Below are 17,039 nucleotides of genomic sequence, written 5' to 3'. Positions count from 1 at the left end.
CAGGCCAGTCCAAATTCTCCCTAGGCCTGGCCCTTGTCGCTTTTCCTAAGCCAATGTAGTCAGGGACTTTCTTTTCATCTTCTTTAGCAGTGCTTTTCAAGCCTGGCTATGCCCTAGAATCACATAGGAAATCGCTTAAGGTACTAGTTAAAAAAATACATATATAGTATATATAATGGCTATATATAGAAAATATATACTGTAAATTTCTAGGAATCTTAATAATTCATAAAGTACTCCAGGTGATTCTAATTAAGCTGGTACCATTTTTTAAAACCAGATTTAGGAACTACTGTCAGATTAGTCCTTCTCATGCAAGGATTTTTTTCAGCCTTCTCTTCTGAATGCTCAGGACTCACATTCTAAGATATAAAGTATTTGAGGAGTCTGCCTACCAATTTTCCAACTCTGTCTTTCATTTATTTCTTCATTACTGGTACCTTCTGCTTCAGTCAAGTTCACCTACTGATTTCTTTGATGCCATCAGTACTTCTGCTTTCACGTCTTCTTCGTGCCTTTCCTCACGTCCTCAGTGTCCTCTTCCCTCTTCTTCAGTTTTCCATTCTTTCGAAACTCAAGTCACACCTCTCTGACCTGAGAACCTGTCCACCCTGGCAACTCGAGTGCCCTCCTTGTCGTAGCCTGTATTATTCAGGCCACTCATTTATCACTTGGATTGTAGTCCAAAGTCTAATTCACCTCTTGGAAAGGTAGGTTTCTAAGTGACTGGTACACACGACATGTCATTTATAACATTTCATTAATGATAAACGGGTAAAGGACATTTATTAATACTCTTTAGAAACCAGTGCTGCTATTTGGTATTTAAAAAAAACATTTTGTGAATTCAGTGAAGACATGCACCGTACCTGTCTTAATCAGTAAAGTCATGCTCAGTGCATAGTCTATAATTATTTGTTGAACAATGTTAGGAAAAAGCCTACATCATTGTCTCAAAACCTTTGGTGTTGCTTTTTGTTAACTGTTTGGTGCCTGCTGTAATGAGGGTTACAAGCTTTGCTTTCCACTCTTCTGTTCTCATTATTTCCTTTTTAGCACACAGCAGGAACTTAAGCTGCCCACTTGACACCATGCCTGGTTTCTGTCCCAGAATGAAGTTGTTTATCATGACTTCAGAAGACAAGTAGAGTAACCTGAATTATCCAGTTATTAAAGTAATGTATAAACCTAGAGGCAATTCCACAGTAAACATTCCACCAGCTTAAAAAACTCACTGTGCTCCATAAAACTGATCTTATTGGCTCTCTGGGCTTGTTTATTGTTATGGTGTTTAGGGCAAGGCTGAGGATCTGGCCCTGGTTCACTAGACAGATTTCTATTTTATATTCTTTCTAAGTGCACTAACTTTAATTCTTCTGATTTTAATTTTTTTCATACTCTATCTTTATTGAATATACTCTTTTCTGATAACTGTCAGAAATAGCCCTCGTTACGTCTGAAGACAGACGTTCCATCAATTCTCATAGTAAATCCTCAAGAGAAAAAAACAACTTGATAAACATAGTCTATACATATCATACATACCTGGATTTAGAAAGCATCCTTTGCTGTCAACTCTACAGTTATAAATATTTTTTGGAAATGCAAATACTTGAAGTGAATGACAGCCAAACTTTGCTTACTTTGGTGTAGATAGTTACTGGAAGCTGAAAAATGGTTCCTTGACACTTTTTACTAAACTACACACTGAATACATGTGATTCTACATGGGCCCTTGAGAATCAGACTGTTTTACCTAGAACTGAAAGCATAAACTTGGTTATTTCCACAGACAGGAAGAAAGGCGTCATTCATTCATAATTATTTATTGAGCATCTTTTATAGGTCAGATATCACAGGAAGGCTTGGAGTACAAAGATGAACAAGACAGTACATCTTTGTCCTATGGAAATCACAGTCCATCTGGATAGATTAAACAGAGGATTATACTAGTAACAATTTAGTTACCGTCATAATAGTGGTATGAAGTGAAAATCTAGTATGTACAATGAGAGAATATAATTAGAGCCCCCAACCTCATCTTAGGTGGTGAGTCGCAGGGAGGAATGGGAGTGGGACGTGGTCAGCAAAGGCTTCCCAGAATGAGTGTTATTTAATATAAAATCTGAAAAAATAAGTGAGAATTAGCAAGGCAGAGAGAGGCATTACCAACTCCATATATTTAAGAATAATGAATGCTTATAGAAATAACATACTTATGATAAAATCTCAATTATGGTCATCTAATCCTATTTTATACTTGTTTTGTCACTGATACTAGGGAAGGACCTGGTTAAAAAAAGTATATTATGAAGGACTAGAAAATTTTAAACTTTGCAGGTCAGGAGATGAGACAGAGATTGTAAATGTTTGCAAGGAGAAAGTGCCTGTTATAAATATCACATGAGGGTTCTAACCCATTCTAATAATCATTTGCACTAATCATTTACACACAGAAAGAAAATTTTTCTATGATATATTTCTTGACATATGTGGATTATAACACATTTTATCATTAGAGATCAAATTGTACCTGATATATTATCCAGCTATAAGAAAATACTTAGCATTTTGAGTGTTTAACAAAGTAATTATTGCATTTTCCCTGTGTCCAAAATAATCTAAGAAAGAAAGACAAAAAGAAGAGAAATCAGAAAATAAATAAGATGGGCAAATTTAACACAAATTACTTTATGAAAAATGTTTAAAATCAAGTAACATCATTTTTCAGAAATGTTAAATATAATTAAGAACTGTAATCATTCTATATCGACAAGAACAGTAAACATGTTGACTGGAAAAGAGTATTGAGTTTTTTCTGTCTCTCAATTTGGAGCCATTGGTATTTTAGGTAAATCTAAAATACAGTTCTTATGTGATATTTACTTGTGTTTCCTCCCAATTTTGGATGCTGCAGCCGTTTTAAGGGCCAAGAGTGAGAAAAGAAACCAGCATTGCTGTTGCAGTCAGACGTCAGCTGGGGCTGCAGTCATCTGAGCTAGCCTCTTGACTGATGCTATTGAATTTGATTCTAATAGCAACTTTTTTTACATGTGGGAAAACTAAGGCTCAGTGAGCTTAACTAATTTGCTGAAGTATTTGAACCAGGATTCAAACGCCATCCAAAGCCCATTTTATTTCTTCTAAATTAAAGAGAAAGTGTTTTTTCCCCCCCTGAAGAAAGAATGCCTGATTTTCTTTATTATTCTGGATTAGCAGTTGTCTATAAAATGCTGAAAGGCCTCATAAAGTCAAATTTATGTCTGGTGTGTGGTTCAAAGAGAATTTTCTTAACTAGACGGTAAAATGTTCCTTAGAAGAGCTGAGCATAGAAACAGAACGTGGATTGTTAATGACTTTCTTGTTCACATTTACTTTAAAGTTTTACTTTCTTTCCTTACAAATGTAAAGATGTTTATTCTAGAAAAACAGAAATACATAAGAACATGAAAAAAATCCCAACATGCCACCACCCAAAGACAATCATTTTATTGACACGAACATTTTCTGCTAGCCTATTTCCTATGATTGTATATTCCCAGCGACATATTTATATTAAATATAAAATTTTGTGTCACTTTTCACTTAACACTATTCATAAAGCTAATTTTAATAGATGCATATTATTCCATTGTGTAACTTAGAAACAAACGTGAAATACTCACTTTATAAATCAATTATTATGACTACTGTTTAGAACTATTAAGAGAAACGTAAGGTGTGATAAGTTTAAATATTTTCTTTCAGCGAAAACTTATCTAAAATTAATTAACCTTGCTTCAGATTAAGACATTTGCCAAATGGTATAAATTCATAGTAAACCTCAGAAGTCAGGCTGTGTATCTTTTATCTAGACTTTCGGAAAAGAATTTGACCCAGTTCTGTAAACTTTACTGCAATTTGGGACAAGGCATTGCTCACTTTTCCAGTGCCTGAAGATGAATTTGGTAGAAAGGCTTTTTAATTTTTTGCATTTTGGTTGGGTAAAATAAATTTAGCGATTATAGAAAATAGCAAGCATATCCCTTTCCTTGACTGTTAATCAGAAAGTATTCTAACCCAGAAAGCTTGAAGTATTACGATCCATTTCACATAAATAGTTCTACCTATAGTCTCACATTTCCTTACCTGGCTATTGAGTTAAGAGCATAGATTCTGGAATTAGACAGCCTGAGGTCAAATTCTGATTCTACTACTTAGATACCCAGCCTCTGACCTGATTTTTCTCACCTATAATGTGGGCATAATAAACATTACCTACCTCAGAGGGCTCCTGTGAGGATTAAATGAATCAAACATGTAAAACATTTAGAACGGTGCCCAGTACACTGCAAGTTCTCAAAAAATGCCAGCTATTATTATTGTTATTATTATGTCTTTATCTTTCATTTGGTAACAAAGATTTTGTTAATCAGATCTTTGGTTAACATGCCATTTTCAGATTAAAGCCTGATCCATTCTTTAATGCCTTTGAAGGCATAGAGCCTAGATCCTTCAGGAAGGCTACCCGTTGTTTTTGTTCATTCCTTAGTGTCAGGTGTCTACTTCCAGATGTTTATTTCTGAGATTACTCTTTGGTTCGTTTGCTAATGACGCTGAGACATCCCTCAAGTAATGGAGCTGATTCTGTAGTTCTAGCAGCACTTCTGCCTGCCCCAGACTCCACTTGGAGGGAAAGAGAAAAGCAGGAACTGAAGACAGTGATTATGCTAGTTTGGTTGGAGTAAAGTGCTTGTTATGGGGAAGGCGGGATACAAGTTGGCAGATGTAAGTTGGTACTAGATTATAGAGGGCTTTGAATGCTTGGGTAAAGCATTGGATTCTATTCTTTAGGTTATGGAATGTGATAGGATAAAAGAAAGACATGTTTCCAAAGGACCCAGGGTATGAGTCACCAATCTGTTTATGCCACCTGTCCCCCCATTCTTGTGTTCTTAAATTTGATTCATTTCTCTCTCAGTTAGAGAACGTAAGACACATTCCCTCTAACAACTAAGTAACCTCTCATTGAAGAATATATTTTTTGAGCAAATAGTTTTCCAACAATTCTGAAGTCATCTTATGCAGATGGCTGCCTCTTCTGCTTCCTATAATGTTGGCCCTGGGTCACAAAGATTATTTTTTGGTGACATTTCTATTCTTTGGGAGCCCCCCCCAAATTGACATTTGATTGTTTTAGTAGCATAATTATGAAGATTATCGTTCTTTAATCCCTTAACTGTAATAAAATTTTACTCTTTAAATAGTTATTTGCTAGGCTACACTGCATACACATGTAAAACAGATGCTCCCAAGTAATCAGAATCCTTGAGAGCTGTGCCCAGTGGTAAGTAGTTGCTTTAGTCTAAAAAGTTAATTCTTTTATCAACTAAAGTTCTCAAACATCTTTCAGAACAGAATCGTCTGTGTGACAAAGTTGCTGGATAATGAGGAGAAACACTTCCATTAATAATAGTGTGCAGGAACTTCTAGGCAATTGAAATGAAGTTAAAGGATAAGAACAAAATGCCAGAAGGAAGTTGTTAAGCTAAAGGCTATCTAATTTTTATTGTGCTTTGCAACAAATTCTATGGAGTTTTTATGTACCACCCCAGACAGAAATTAATTATATCCAGATCTAGAGTTCCATGGTTTATTCATGCCCTCATTATAGCACTTCCATCTCGTGTTGTAATTAGTCAGTTTATGTCTGTCTTCCCCACTAGAAGGCTGATACTTCACTCTGGGGATGGGCCACTTACCCTCTGGTCCTCCACGCCTGACACAGGCATGACATGTAATACGTGCTCAGTAAATGTTTGATTCTTTCTGAGTGAGAATGTGTATTTATAAAAGTCAGTGTAAAACAGTTAGCTGAAACTAGTTAACGGCAGCTTAAAAGAAAACACACCTCATTACAGAAAGTCTGGCTTAGAAATAGTATTCCACGGGATGTGTCAGCAATGACGGGGGCCAACACCAACATTTGACCTATTCTCAACGAAGAGAAGACCAACCAGATAATGTTCACAAGCTATGTTATGTAGAGTTTTTAGCGAAAAGTGAAGGACATAAAAGATGAATGCATGCTGCTTCAGTTGGTCGCTGATGTAGACCAAGAAGTGGATCTTAGGTGGTTCAGGGATGATTTCCTTTGCCAGGTAGCAAAGAGGCAGTAATGGGAGCAGAAAGCAGCTGTGGTCTTGTTTTAGAGTTCCTTGGGTCTCCAGAACTTCCGGAGGATAGGGTGGCTCTCTCTTCTGGCTGGGGTGGGGTTGGGCTGCACAAGTAATCTCTCCCTCAGGAGTGCTTGCCTCAGCTGTCATTCTACACCTTTTTTTTTTTTTTCTGACCCAGACCATCTTTAGGGCTGACAAATATAGAGCATGGAAACTGGTCCTACTCTGTGGTGTGTTAATAAATGTCTATCTCTAGCTGTGCCCTGGGTTTAGGTATGAAAAACATGTATAAGGCAATGATAGCTAAAGGCAAGGGAACTGTCACAGTGCACTCTTATCAGACCATAAACTGAATTCACTCACATTTTTCCACTGGTCCCATCCACGTTAGCCTTCTAATTGCTGTCCTGAATATATTTATGCTATATCCAAGTCATGTCAGTCAGGAAGATCTTCCCAAGATGCAAATCTGATTATGTCACTACCGACACCCCTTGCCTTCCAAGGCTTAAATTCCTGCTAAGTTTCCTAATTTCTTAGGATAAAATCCCAAGTACTCACCCTGGTACACAGGCCTTGCATGATGTGGCACTTGCATACATCGCCACCCTCAGCTCCTACTGTGCTCCCCTTTCTCCAGTGTCCAGTCATTTCCTCTGGTGCGACATACTCCCTCGTTTCAAGGCTCTTGCACATACAGCTCATTTTCCCTGCATCCATCTCCTTAGACCTCTTTGCCTAATGAACTTCTCATCTTTCAGCTCTCAGCTCCAACGCTTCTTTCCCAGAGAAGACTCCACTGTTTGACTATGCTTTTATAAAATCGTTCCCTTTCTTCAAAGCACACATTTCAGCTTATAAGTATACGTTTGTGTGATTATTGGGTAAATGTTTTTTTCCCCATCAGACTTTAAATTTCATGAATACAGGGATCATGTCTGTTTTTGTATCTTCGGTAATTTGTACAGTGACAGACACACAGTAGTTGCTCAATAAATATCTCATTACTAAATGAAAACATGGCAACCATCATCATAACTAACACTTGCTGCCTTTCACACACTTTTCTGGAATGTATTTATAACGCATTCAATCCTCACAACAGCCATATTAAGCATATTCACCGTCATTATGCCCATTTTCCAGATAAGGAAACTGAGATGGAGAGAGAAAAAGAATGCTCAAGGTTACACAGTAATTGGCAGCACTGGCATTTGTACCTAGTTTCCGTGTTCTATACCTTTCTGCCATACTGCCTCTTGGGATGTGGAGTCCTGATGCCAAACCTATGAATTAAGTATTGTCATCTCCATTGTACAGATAGGTAAACTGAAGCTCAGTGAGTTAAAATAACTTACCCAAGATCACGCCATTAAGTGGTAAGCCCAAAATTTGAATGCAGGTCCCCTAAAAATTATACAACTTCCTTCGTTGCAGTCTTTCTCTGGGTGTGTCATATAACCATCAAATTAGAAATCTCAGTCTGAAAAAACAACTAGAAAATCACTAATTGTAATATGGTGCTGAAAATATCATGGTTTAATGAGTGCTCGTATGTGTGAAGTGCTGTGTGATGGTCTTTATGAGGATTGCTTCTTTGAATCCTAACAAGGACCCTGTGAAAAAGCACCCCAGTGTCTTTAGGAGCTTGGTAAAATTGGACTGTGTTAGTTCAGGTAGCAAGTATTCCTCCCAAAGAATCAGAAGAATAAAAGCTATTATGGTTGGCTATTTGTGTGGCTGGATACTGATGGCTGAAATACTTTTTGAAGCTCACTTGAGGTTGCAGAGAATGAAATAACAGTAAGGGATGTTAAAGCAAGAGAAAAAAGCCCATGATTTATGTGTTTTTCTCTTTTCGTTTAAACAGTGTAGACACGGATCAGGATGGAAACCATGCAGGGAAACCCTGGTCTGAAATGTCATTTCATTCCAGTCTCTTCAGTGTTATGTAGTGTGATTGCAAGATATGCTGAAATGGAAATTTAGTGCTACTGTATTCTGAGATGTATTTACATGGTGGTTTTGTAGTCTGTGCATGTACCTCCTGTTTATTACTAAATAAACTCTACATTCATTGTTGTTGATTCAATCGAAGACTGACACACTGACATTGAAAAGATGAAGCAAGATTATATCTCGGAGTAAAACATGCAGCCTAGAGACAGAAACTCAGAAGTAAATACCGATATCTGTGAATAAAGAAGCAATTTTCAGAGTTCGCTTTACATGTTTCTTAAGAAACCTATTACCTTTATATCTGTGTATGTTATTTCTCACTACTGTATAAAACTAGTGAATGCTTTCAGATAAGGATGAGGTTTTATTGAGGACTTGATTCTTCTAGAAAAGCCAAGAATAACGAGAAAAAAATGGGAACAAATTATTGCCTGCATTGATTACAATACCTCCCCTGGCTCCTCGCCGCTCCCTCCAAAAAGGTTTCTGGTTGTTAGTATCAGAGGAATGATTTGTTTGGAGCTGTCATTTGTGGTATTTGCTTCCAAATTATGGGCTGAAGTTATGTCAGGACATGAATGGAAATATCTCTTTTTGAGAAAAGCACATTCATGTGCCATATGTGATATGAAACATGCCTATTGTCCCACAGATTCTTTCTTTTCCTCCATTAACCTCTTCCCTTTGTTTCAGAATTACCTATAAAGAAACGAAATGGAACTGCATTTTATATTAAAATGGTGAGAATTTTTTTTTTTTTTTCATTTACAGAGTTGAAAGATTTTCTTTTTTCCAGACAGAAAGATTTGCTGCTACCAGTATCTTTGGGCTTTACCTAGCTGATCAACAGCCCATGGATTGTACAAACATAACTGCATTTCCATTATCCATCTCCGACAAATTACAGTCTGCCACTAGAACTGCCATAGCAGACAGCAGGCATTGGGTTTTAAACTATCTTCTTTTTCTTAAATCCTGAAAACAAGGCCGTGATTCTTCATATTCAGTCAAAATAGAAAATGCTCAGGCTCAATGCACACAAGGAAATTGCAACCTCGCTCTCTCGCTCTCCCGCCTCCTTTTATTTACTGCGACCCTGCACTGCATTGCAGTCCTGCAAAGCTCTCAGGGAGCCGGAAGCCGGGGGCCGGCGGAGGAACTGCACGTAGAGCGCCACCACCGCCTCTTTTATAGCCAAACCACAGAGTCTCGCTTGAGGTCATCTTTTACCTTGTATTTCGATTTCATAGAGCTGCTTTCAATAAAGAGAAGACAGACACATTGCTGAGATGTGTGCAGCATGACAGTTTTAAGAGAAGAAAAGAAAAAACCCAAAGGTTATTCAGTTACCTACCAATCTCCTCCAATGCTGAAGTTTTGGATGAGGTGGTGGAAGAAAGGAAAGTTCTCCTTTCAGTATGCGATGGTAGATACGGGAAGTGTTTTTGGACTGATTAATTTGGTTAATTTTCCTTGAAGAAAATGTTTAATGAAAGAGAGCTAATGTGCTAGCTGCCCTGCTCTCTCTCTCTTTCAACTTTTTATTTTATTATGAAATAATATCACATTTTGAAATAATTTTACCTGGTCTCTTTTGGACAAAGTACATTTGTAAGATATTCTTCTGCTTTGCTTGGGTCTCTAGGATGGCGGGGTGGGACCTCCAAGGACTAAGATGCCTAATCTCACACTCTCCAGATCACTGACGGAGGAAAGTACAGGTCCTGGGGAAGTTTCCTGGGAATGGCTTAAGCCGCACCCCACCATCATGCAGGCAGCCCAGCAAACTCCTCTAAGTGCGATGAGGCAGTATGAACCCCTTTGGGTTCACCACAGTGGAGACCATTCACGGAAGGGTTAATCACCTAGGTTGTGGCAGCTTGAGTGAGTCCCTTTACTCACTGGGCCTCAATTCTCTAATGTGAATAACTGGGATAATAAAGCCTACCGATCCCCACCTACATTCCCCCGCTCCCATGCCCCTCTATGAAAATTAAATGGGATAATGCATGTGAAATACTTCTTAACACAGAATGATCCCTCCAAGTAGAAGCTGTTTTTGATTATTATTGTCATTATTTAAGGAGATCAATATTCCTCTCTTTAATTGCCCCATCTCCTAAATGTATTTGAACCTTCTCTCTGGGCTGGCTCCACCTTCTCAAACTTGTTTTAGCCATGATTAGAAGAGTAAATCAAATGTTTGGTTTGTTGTTAACTCTAGGAGGAAGGTCTCCCATATCATTTAACTCATCGTTTCCCGGTAGCCCAGAGCTAAGCACCTACATGGCATTTAGCAAGTATTTGTTGAGGAACAGTGAAGAGAGCTCAGGAAGTTCAAGGGTCCACTGTTTGGACCTCTTTGGTTCTTCCATTTCCTCCTTCTGGTGAGGGCTGCCCTACCTGGGACTATGAAGATGTGGAGATATTTTGGGCGAGCGTGAGTTTTAGTCTGGAATAGTCTAATGATTTTGCATTTCACTAAAATACCCTCCAGTTCTATTACAGTTTGATTTTCTTAGCACCTATATTCCTTTTAGGAAATCAGGCCAAAAGCTTTTACTAAATTACTTGGTTTAAAAAAAAAAAATGCTTCAAGGAATTAAAGATTTGAGTGTTTTTATTCTTGTTTATCAAAACCAGACCTCTAGCTAAAAACTCTTGCTTGTTTCATTGCTGACCTCTCATTTGAAGGTAGTTCAAGTAAAGCCTGGATTGTTTTTAGAAGCTTACAATTAACCAACCTCAAGTCATAAAAGTGAGAAGAAAACGATACAAATGTCCATATTATTCAATGCATGCTCAAAACTTTTAGGGACCTGTGTAATGGACTTTATAATCTACAAATGTAGTACATCTATTATTTAGTGGATCTAAAAATAATTATTTTTACTAATATTAAATTATGTTGAAATCTTGATAAAGTATAAAACTTTTATGAACTGTGGAATTACTGTAATGTTTTGAAAGTTATTCCTTATTCTGTCTTTCATTGAGTCAGTGTGTGATAATGCAGAGAGCTTTGTAATTTTTATATTTGAGTATTTAAAACTAAGATAATATGCAGCACTTTTAGCTACCTCTTTGAAGGACTGTAGAGCAAAATTGAAAATATTTCTAGAATATGGTTTTTGAAGAGCAAATATAAAGGCTAATATATATGTTTGATATGTGTATATATAGATATATTCACATATATATGTAAATTTGTAAATGTAAATGTTGTTTTAGAACTTTCAGCAGACTCCCTTTTTTAGTTTTGAAATATTTATACAAAATAACATCTGTAACATATATTCAGTGTTATTAAGTGTAATAATAAACAAGTCGTCCTTAACATGGATAAATTTTAGAAGTTTTTTTAAAAACAAACTTTTCGTTATGTTGCTGTGAGCCAAGTGGCAATTACTACTTCATTTTAAATGTAAAACATAGCCAGATGAATGAAGTTTAGTTTGTAGCACCCAGAAATAAGCCTTGGTAGAGCAGCAGTCTGCTTTGGAGGATGAGTGGCAGGTCAGCATACTGCTGCTTTGCTCTCTGGGCAATTCCAGGCACACAGACAACACCATGGTCAGTGTGTTCCCTCTGTCCAGCAACCAGGCAGGATCTTGAATACCTGGAGTGTTTCTTTAACATTGGTTTAAGACAATGAATGTATTGAGAATGATTGACCCATACTGTGGAATGTGAATTGCACATGCCTTATCATACTATTGGTTTAAGTGCAGTTATATTAAGTAAAAATATCAAATGGTATACCAGGGCACTCAGCTATTCATTTCTGGCCCCTCCTGACTAGGAAATGATGACTCATAATTTTCTATCTCAAATCACTATGGGAACTGTTTCTCTTCTGGTCTGGTTCCCATTTCCCTTGTTAGTTGTTCAGGTTTTCCACATTCTCTTCTCTCTGTGCTATTTATTCTGTTCTTGTCCCATTCATTTGCATTAGGATCAAAACTTCCTGTTATAAGAACTCTTTTTACTAATTGCAGAGGACTTTCATTATATCTGCAGTTGCTCAAATAAAAGATTTGATTTCTCGTTCCTCTATCATGTGTACTGCTTTCATGGGTTGCTGCTTCTGATTTACTGTAAAGTATATTCATAATTAATTGGATATAACATTTCTGCCTATTTTCCCAGTTATGCATTTTTCCATTTGCATCTGAGTCATTCTCTTGTTTACCTCTGTGCTGAAGTGGAGAGGGTTATGGGTTTCTTTTGATTTTTGCTAAGGAGAATAATTTCCATATTGGATTTGAGTTGACAATGGGTTCTTCATTGGGCAGACATGTAGACATCATTATACTTTGGTATAATGAGATTTCACTATTTATTAAGGGTTTACATAACATGTCTGCCAGTCACAAAGGCTTCAAAATTCTCATGAGTCAAGACAGATATTAGTTCTATATGCAATATTTCCATGTAGGTAATGAAAATAGACAGGTAACTTCAATACTCTACTTTGTCCATGAATACAGATTTTTCATAATATGTGCTTTTTAAGAGGCTTTACTGGTATGGAGAATTTTATTCCAGAAATAACTGCTTCCTCTGCTTTTCTGAGATTGGAAATAGATGTCGATTTGCAGAGACTTTGGAAGGCCGTGGTCTGAGTGAGAATACAAATATGTCGTGCTCATGTTGGAGCCATAACCCTTTTGCCTTGGTGTGGTCTCTAGAACTATAAAATAAGCTTAATGTCAGAAGTCAAGTGAGAACACATGTTCTCTGTTAATTGCATGTTTATGAATAGACTCCAAATAAAATGTTAGAAGTTTTTTTTTCTCCAATTGCCTATCTTAAATTGAAATTCAAAGAATAATTTTTTTAAAAAAAACTTTTATTGAAGTAATTTTAAATTTACAGAAGACTTGCCAAGATAGCGCGGAGAGTTTCTGTATACTCTTCACCCTCCTTTTTCTAATAATAAGATCTTACATAACCATGGTACTTCCAGCAAACTAAGAAACTAACTTTGATGTAATAGTGTTAAACTATAGACTTTATTTGGATTTCACAAGTTTTTCCTCCTGTGAAGAACAGATTTTAAAAACATTTTTATTTAGAGTCCAGAATTATTTTATTTAAAAAAATAAAATTATACCTTTAAAAGATTTGGCAGTCTAATATAGACATATTTTGGGGGAGATTCTCAGGGAAAATTAATAACGAATGTTCAATAATTTTATAAGATGAAAACATTAAAACATTCGACATCTTAGTGTTGGTGTATAGAATTGATTATTCTGCCCAATTTTAATTATTCTTTATAATGAATACAATATTATTTACATGAATATTTCTTTCAAATGAATGCAGTTTCACTTTTCTTACAAGTCAGGAGTAAGGATATAAGGTAATTTCTATAACAGTCCTTTTATCCTGCAATCTTTAAATTCGGTGACTCTCCCACAAGCTTTTTCCTGTAAGCTTATTGAATTTTGCGTATTATGGAAAATACAGTTTTGATGAAAGCTAGAATAATTTTTGTTTTAAAGAGTGCATATAAAGCACAACCAGCAATCTGATGAATAAAATGATAAATACAAAGGTGTGTGGGGAAATAGTGTAATTTCATTTTCTTCATAAAAAGATGTTATATCAACCCTCATATTTTTTTCAATTTATTTGGTAGCTTAGCAATATTAATGCATTTTAGAGGACCATTGCCTTTGTCTCACTTTGCCCTTTTGTGCTCCCCATGTTTGGTACAGGCATGCTATCTTGGATTGCTGACTTTTCAAATGTTTTGTTTTCATAAATACTTGAGCACTAGGCTGAACAGAACATAAAGCACCTATGTGCAGGATTCAAACAAAAAAGGAAAAATGAATTTCTAACTTTAAAAAGCTCCTGATGACTTAATGCAGTGGAGAGTCAGAGAAGGTATAGTCTCTGTTGCTTCAATAGGATTGAGATTTTGCTCTCATTTTTTCTCAAAAAAGCAAGTACTATCTAACTGTTTATATTTAAGTGAAATTTAAATACATACCTAATCTAAAATACTTCCCAAACTTTAACCCTAGGATATACGGTGTGATTTTCACCAAGAAGAGCTTTAAAAGGTAAACGATACGCAGGAAGGTGAAAATGAGAGTTATTAGTGTCAATGTAAGGGACACAGATTAAAAAGCTTGGGCCTGAACTTGTACTGAATTTGGCAAAGGAAACCTTAAAATTGAAATTAGATTTCCTCATTTGTAGATGAAATATATCAAGCAGAGGTTTACAGGAAAAGCATATTTTCCCATCGCTTCCCATAAAGTTCCATTTTTGAAGGTAAATTTTAAATGGTGGCAGGGAGTGTCAGTGTTTTTAGGACCAAATTCTAATTTAGGTAATTTTGCTTGGCATTCAGTGGTGCTAGAGCAGAGAGCTTGGCCTCAAATCTATGTCCGTTCCCCAAAAGAGGCCTATTTAAAAGAACTGTTGATGAAAGGTTGGCGTGTGTACTGATTTTTATGTAGGTCAGTGCTGTGGAGAGATTAAAACAAAGAGCTGGAAGTAAGGGAGTTCTCTCAGGCTTTCCTCCTTCGAATTGGCTCCATTGAACTGGTCCCTCTCATGGTGAGGCCGTGGAGGGAAGGGAGGAATATTTTCCAAGGTCCTTTAAATGTACTCTTGGTCCTTATATTTAGGAGTTCTCTGTAGTCCATAATTGCCTCTTTGAATTTGCAAAACCTGATATCATTATGGTTGCTGTGGTCATGAAGACCTACTGTGTAGAGCCTGTTGCTAACAGCCAGTGGCAGTGCTATATAGGGACTGTCTCTTTTGATCAGTGTGTATTTATTTTGGGATTGTGGGAGCAACCTTGTACAGTGTTCTGGAGAAATTTCGTAGCTTTTCATAGATAAGCAAGGAGGGCGTTATTTATTTAGATATAATAAGAGCTCCTTTTAAGCTCACCTAAATAAACTTGAGTTTATACTAGAAAAACGATGATGTTTAATCCAAAAGTAAGTAATTCCATTTGAATTACAAACTTTTTTTTTTTTTTTCGTGAACAACTCGTAACAGCCCCCTCCCCGCCGCCGCCCCCCATGGCAGTTGACCTCACAGATTGCAAGGACCTTGTCAGCTTACAATCCCTTATTTTTTAGGCCTACAGAACCTGGTCTTCCTAGGTGGTCTCCCTTTCCATCCAAGTACTAACCAGGCGTGTTCTTTTGCACAGTTCTACAAGGTGACTGGATTAAAGAATTTGAGAAATTAATTCAGAATGATATTTTAGCAAGTGATAATTTTTAAATGACTTTACTTATCCAGGTCATAACTGTATTTCGTTGTAGAATTTCTCTGTGGGCTCCTCATTCTTCAAATCTTTAAGTCCTTACATGTCACCTCCTCAGAATAGTCTTTCTCGACCATCCTCCTTAAATAGTTCCCACACACCTCTCTGGTTTTTCTCCACATTATGCAGTTTGTTACCTTCCGCTTACTTGAGAGTGTTCACCTCATTTCTGTGTTTATTTGCCTGTTGTCTCCTTTCACTAGAATTTAAGCTCAATGAAGGCAGAGATATTATCTCTTTTGTTTGTATCTATATCATTGATGCTTAGAACAGTACCTAGCCCATAGTAGAGACTCAAGAAATATTTGCTAGATGAGCAAATATGGAATTTCAGGAACTAAAACAGGAATAGGGAGAATTGTTTTGGCCAGGTTCTCTTTCCATCACACCTGTCTCTTTCAACAGTGTGTTGAGTTGAACAGTTCTAGAGTAGACTCCACTATGGTCAGCTGACCACTGGCACCCTGAGTTTGAGAAGTTCAACTGTAACGTGGTCCTGGTATTTAGCTATTCTAGCTAGGAGGCTGTAAAGAAGCACTCAGCATGTTGTCTAGCTTTAAAAGCTGTGAATCTATGATTTTTTTCCCTTGACCAACAAAAAAAGAAAAAAAAAATGTAAGGCCTTGACGACAGAAGCACCCAATCTTTCTAATTGAAATGCCTTCTGATTTTTACAGTGACATCTCCTGCTATCAGGTATGATGGCTGTGTTCTGGATACCCTCTGAAATGGCGTGAAAAATGATAGAGAATAAAAGCAAATCATAAGAAACTCCATTCCAACAAATCTGTAGAAGGCAATTGCTTAAGGTTGAGATTTTTAAAAATCATCGAGGATGGTCTTGCCCTGAATAGAATGATAGTTTAAATTAAAAAAAAAAAAAATCTTATTCTTCCTTGCATTGGTTTCACTTTCACCCGGTGTGGAGCGTGCCTTGATAGTCACGTATGGAGGTTTAATACAGCTCATCATTGTTTCTTTTCCATTGCAACAAAGTGGGTTGAAAGCTTGAGGGATTTCTCCTGCAATAATTCCCTAGATCTCATTCCTGGTCAGTACCGTGCTGCTCATTTCCATTAAGCAGATAGTCCTCCTTTTTCTTCTTTTGCTTCCAGACTCATAATTCTGTGCTTATCTGCACTGAACTTCATTTGCATTTATTAGCTGGGTAGGTACTTGAAATATCTAAAACCCTTTTATCTGCCTGCTTTGTTTCTCATTATTTGCTGTCTCTTCCAATTTAGTATTAACTGCAAAGTTGAAATGTTTCTTCTGAAACTGTTGTTCAAATTCTTTGCATACCAATGTAGTGCCTGGAACTGATGTCTGCTGGGATCCCAGTCAATAACCTGGTTCTGCCTTGAAAAGCTTTAATTTCTCACATTTTACTTTTCTCACTTGACTAAGTGCGGTATGAACTGTTTATGTAGATTTATTCATTTGCTTTTCTGTTGCACATTTGAACCATTGAGACTCTCTGCTCTGGTAGACAGTGTACTAAGGAACACAGCAATGAACAAAACAGGGGCTTCTTGCCCTCATGAAGCACAGGGCCTGTTTTGTATAGAGAAATGTGTATATTGCCCATAGCATTTTGCCCTCCACCCAATTCCCCA

At 36.9% G+C, this 17,039-nt stretch overlaps 1 pseudogene; it reads right to left on the bottom strand.

Annotated features, from left to right (window-relative positions):
- Window positions 1–9,340, bottom strand: part of LOC120609346 (piezo-type mechanosensitive ion channel component 1-like) — a 60,682-nt pseudogene extending 51,342 nt beyond the window's left edge.
- Window positions 9,341–17,039: the final 7,699 nt, after the last annotated feature.

This window comes from Pteropus medius, unplaced genomic scaffold (genome assembly GCF_902729225.1).
Source record: "Pteropus medius unplaced genomic scaffold, Ma_sr-lr_union100, whole genome shotgun sequence".
In the NCBI taxonomy this organism is placed as follows: Eukaryota; Metazoa; Chordata; class Mammalia; order Chiroptera; family Pteropodidae; genus Pteropus; species Pteropus medius.
Note: the sequence above shows the minus strand (reverse complement) of the source record. Positions and strands in the feature narration are given on the sequence as shown.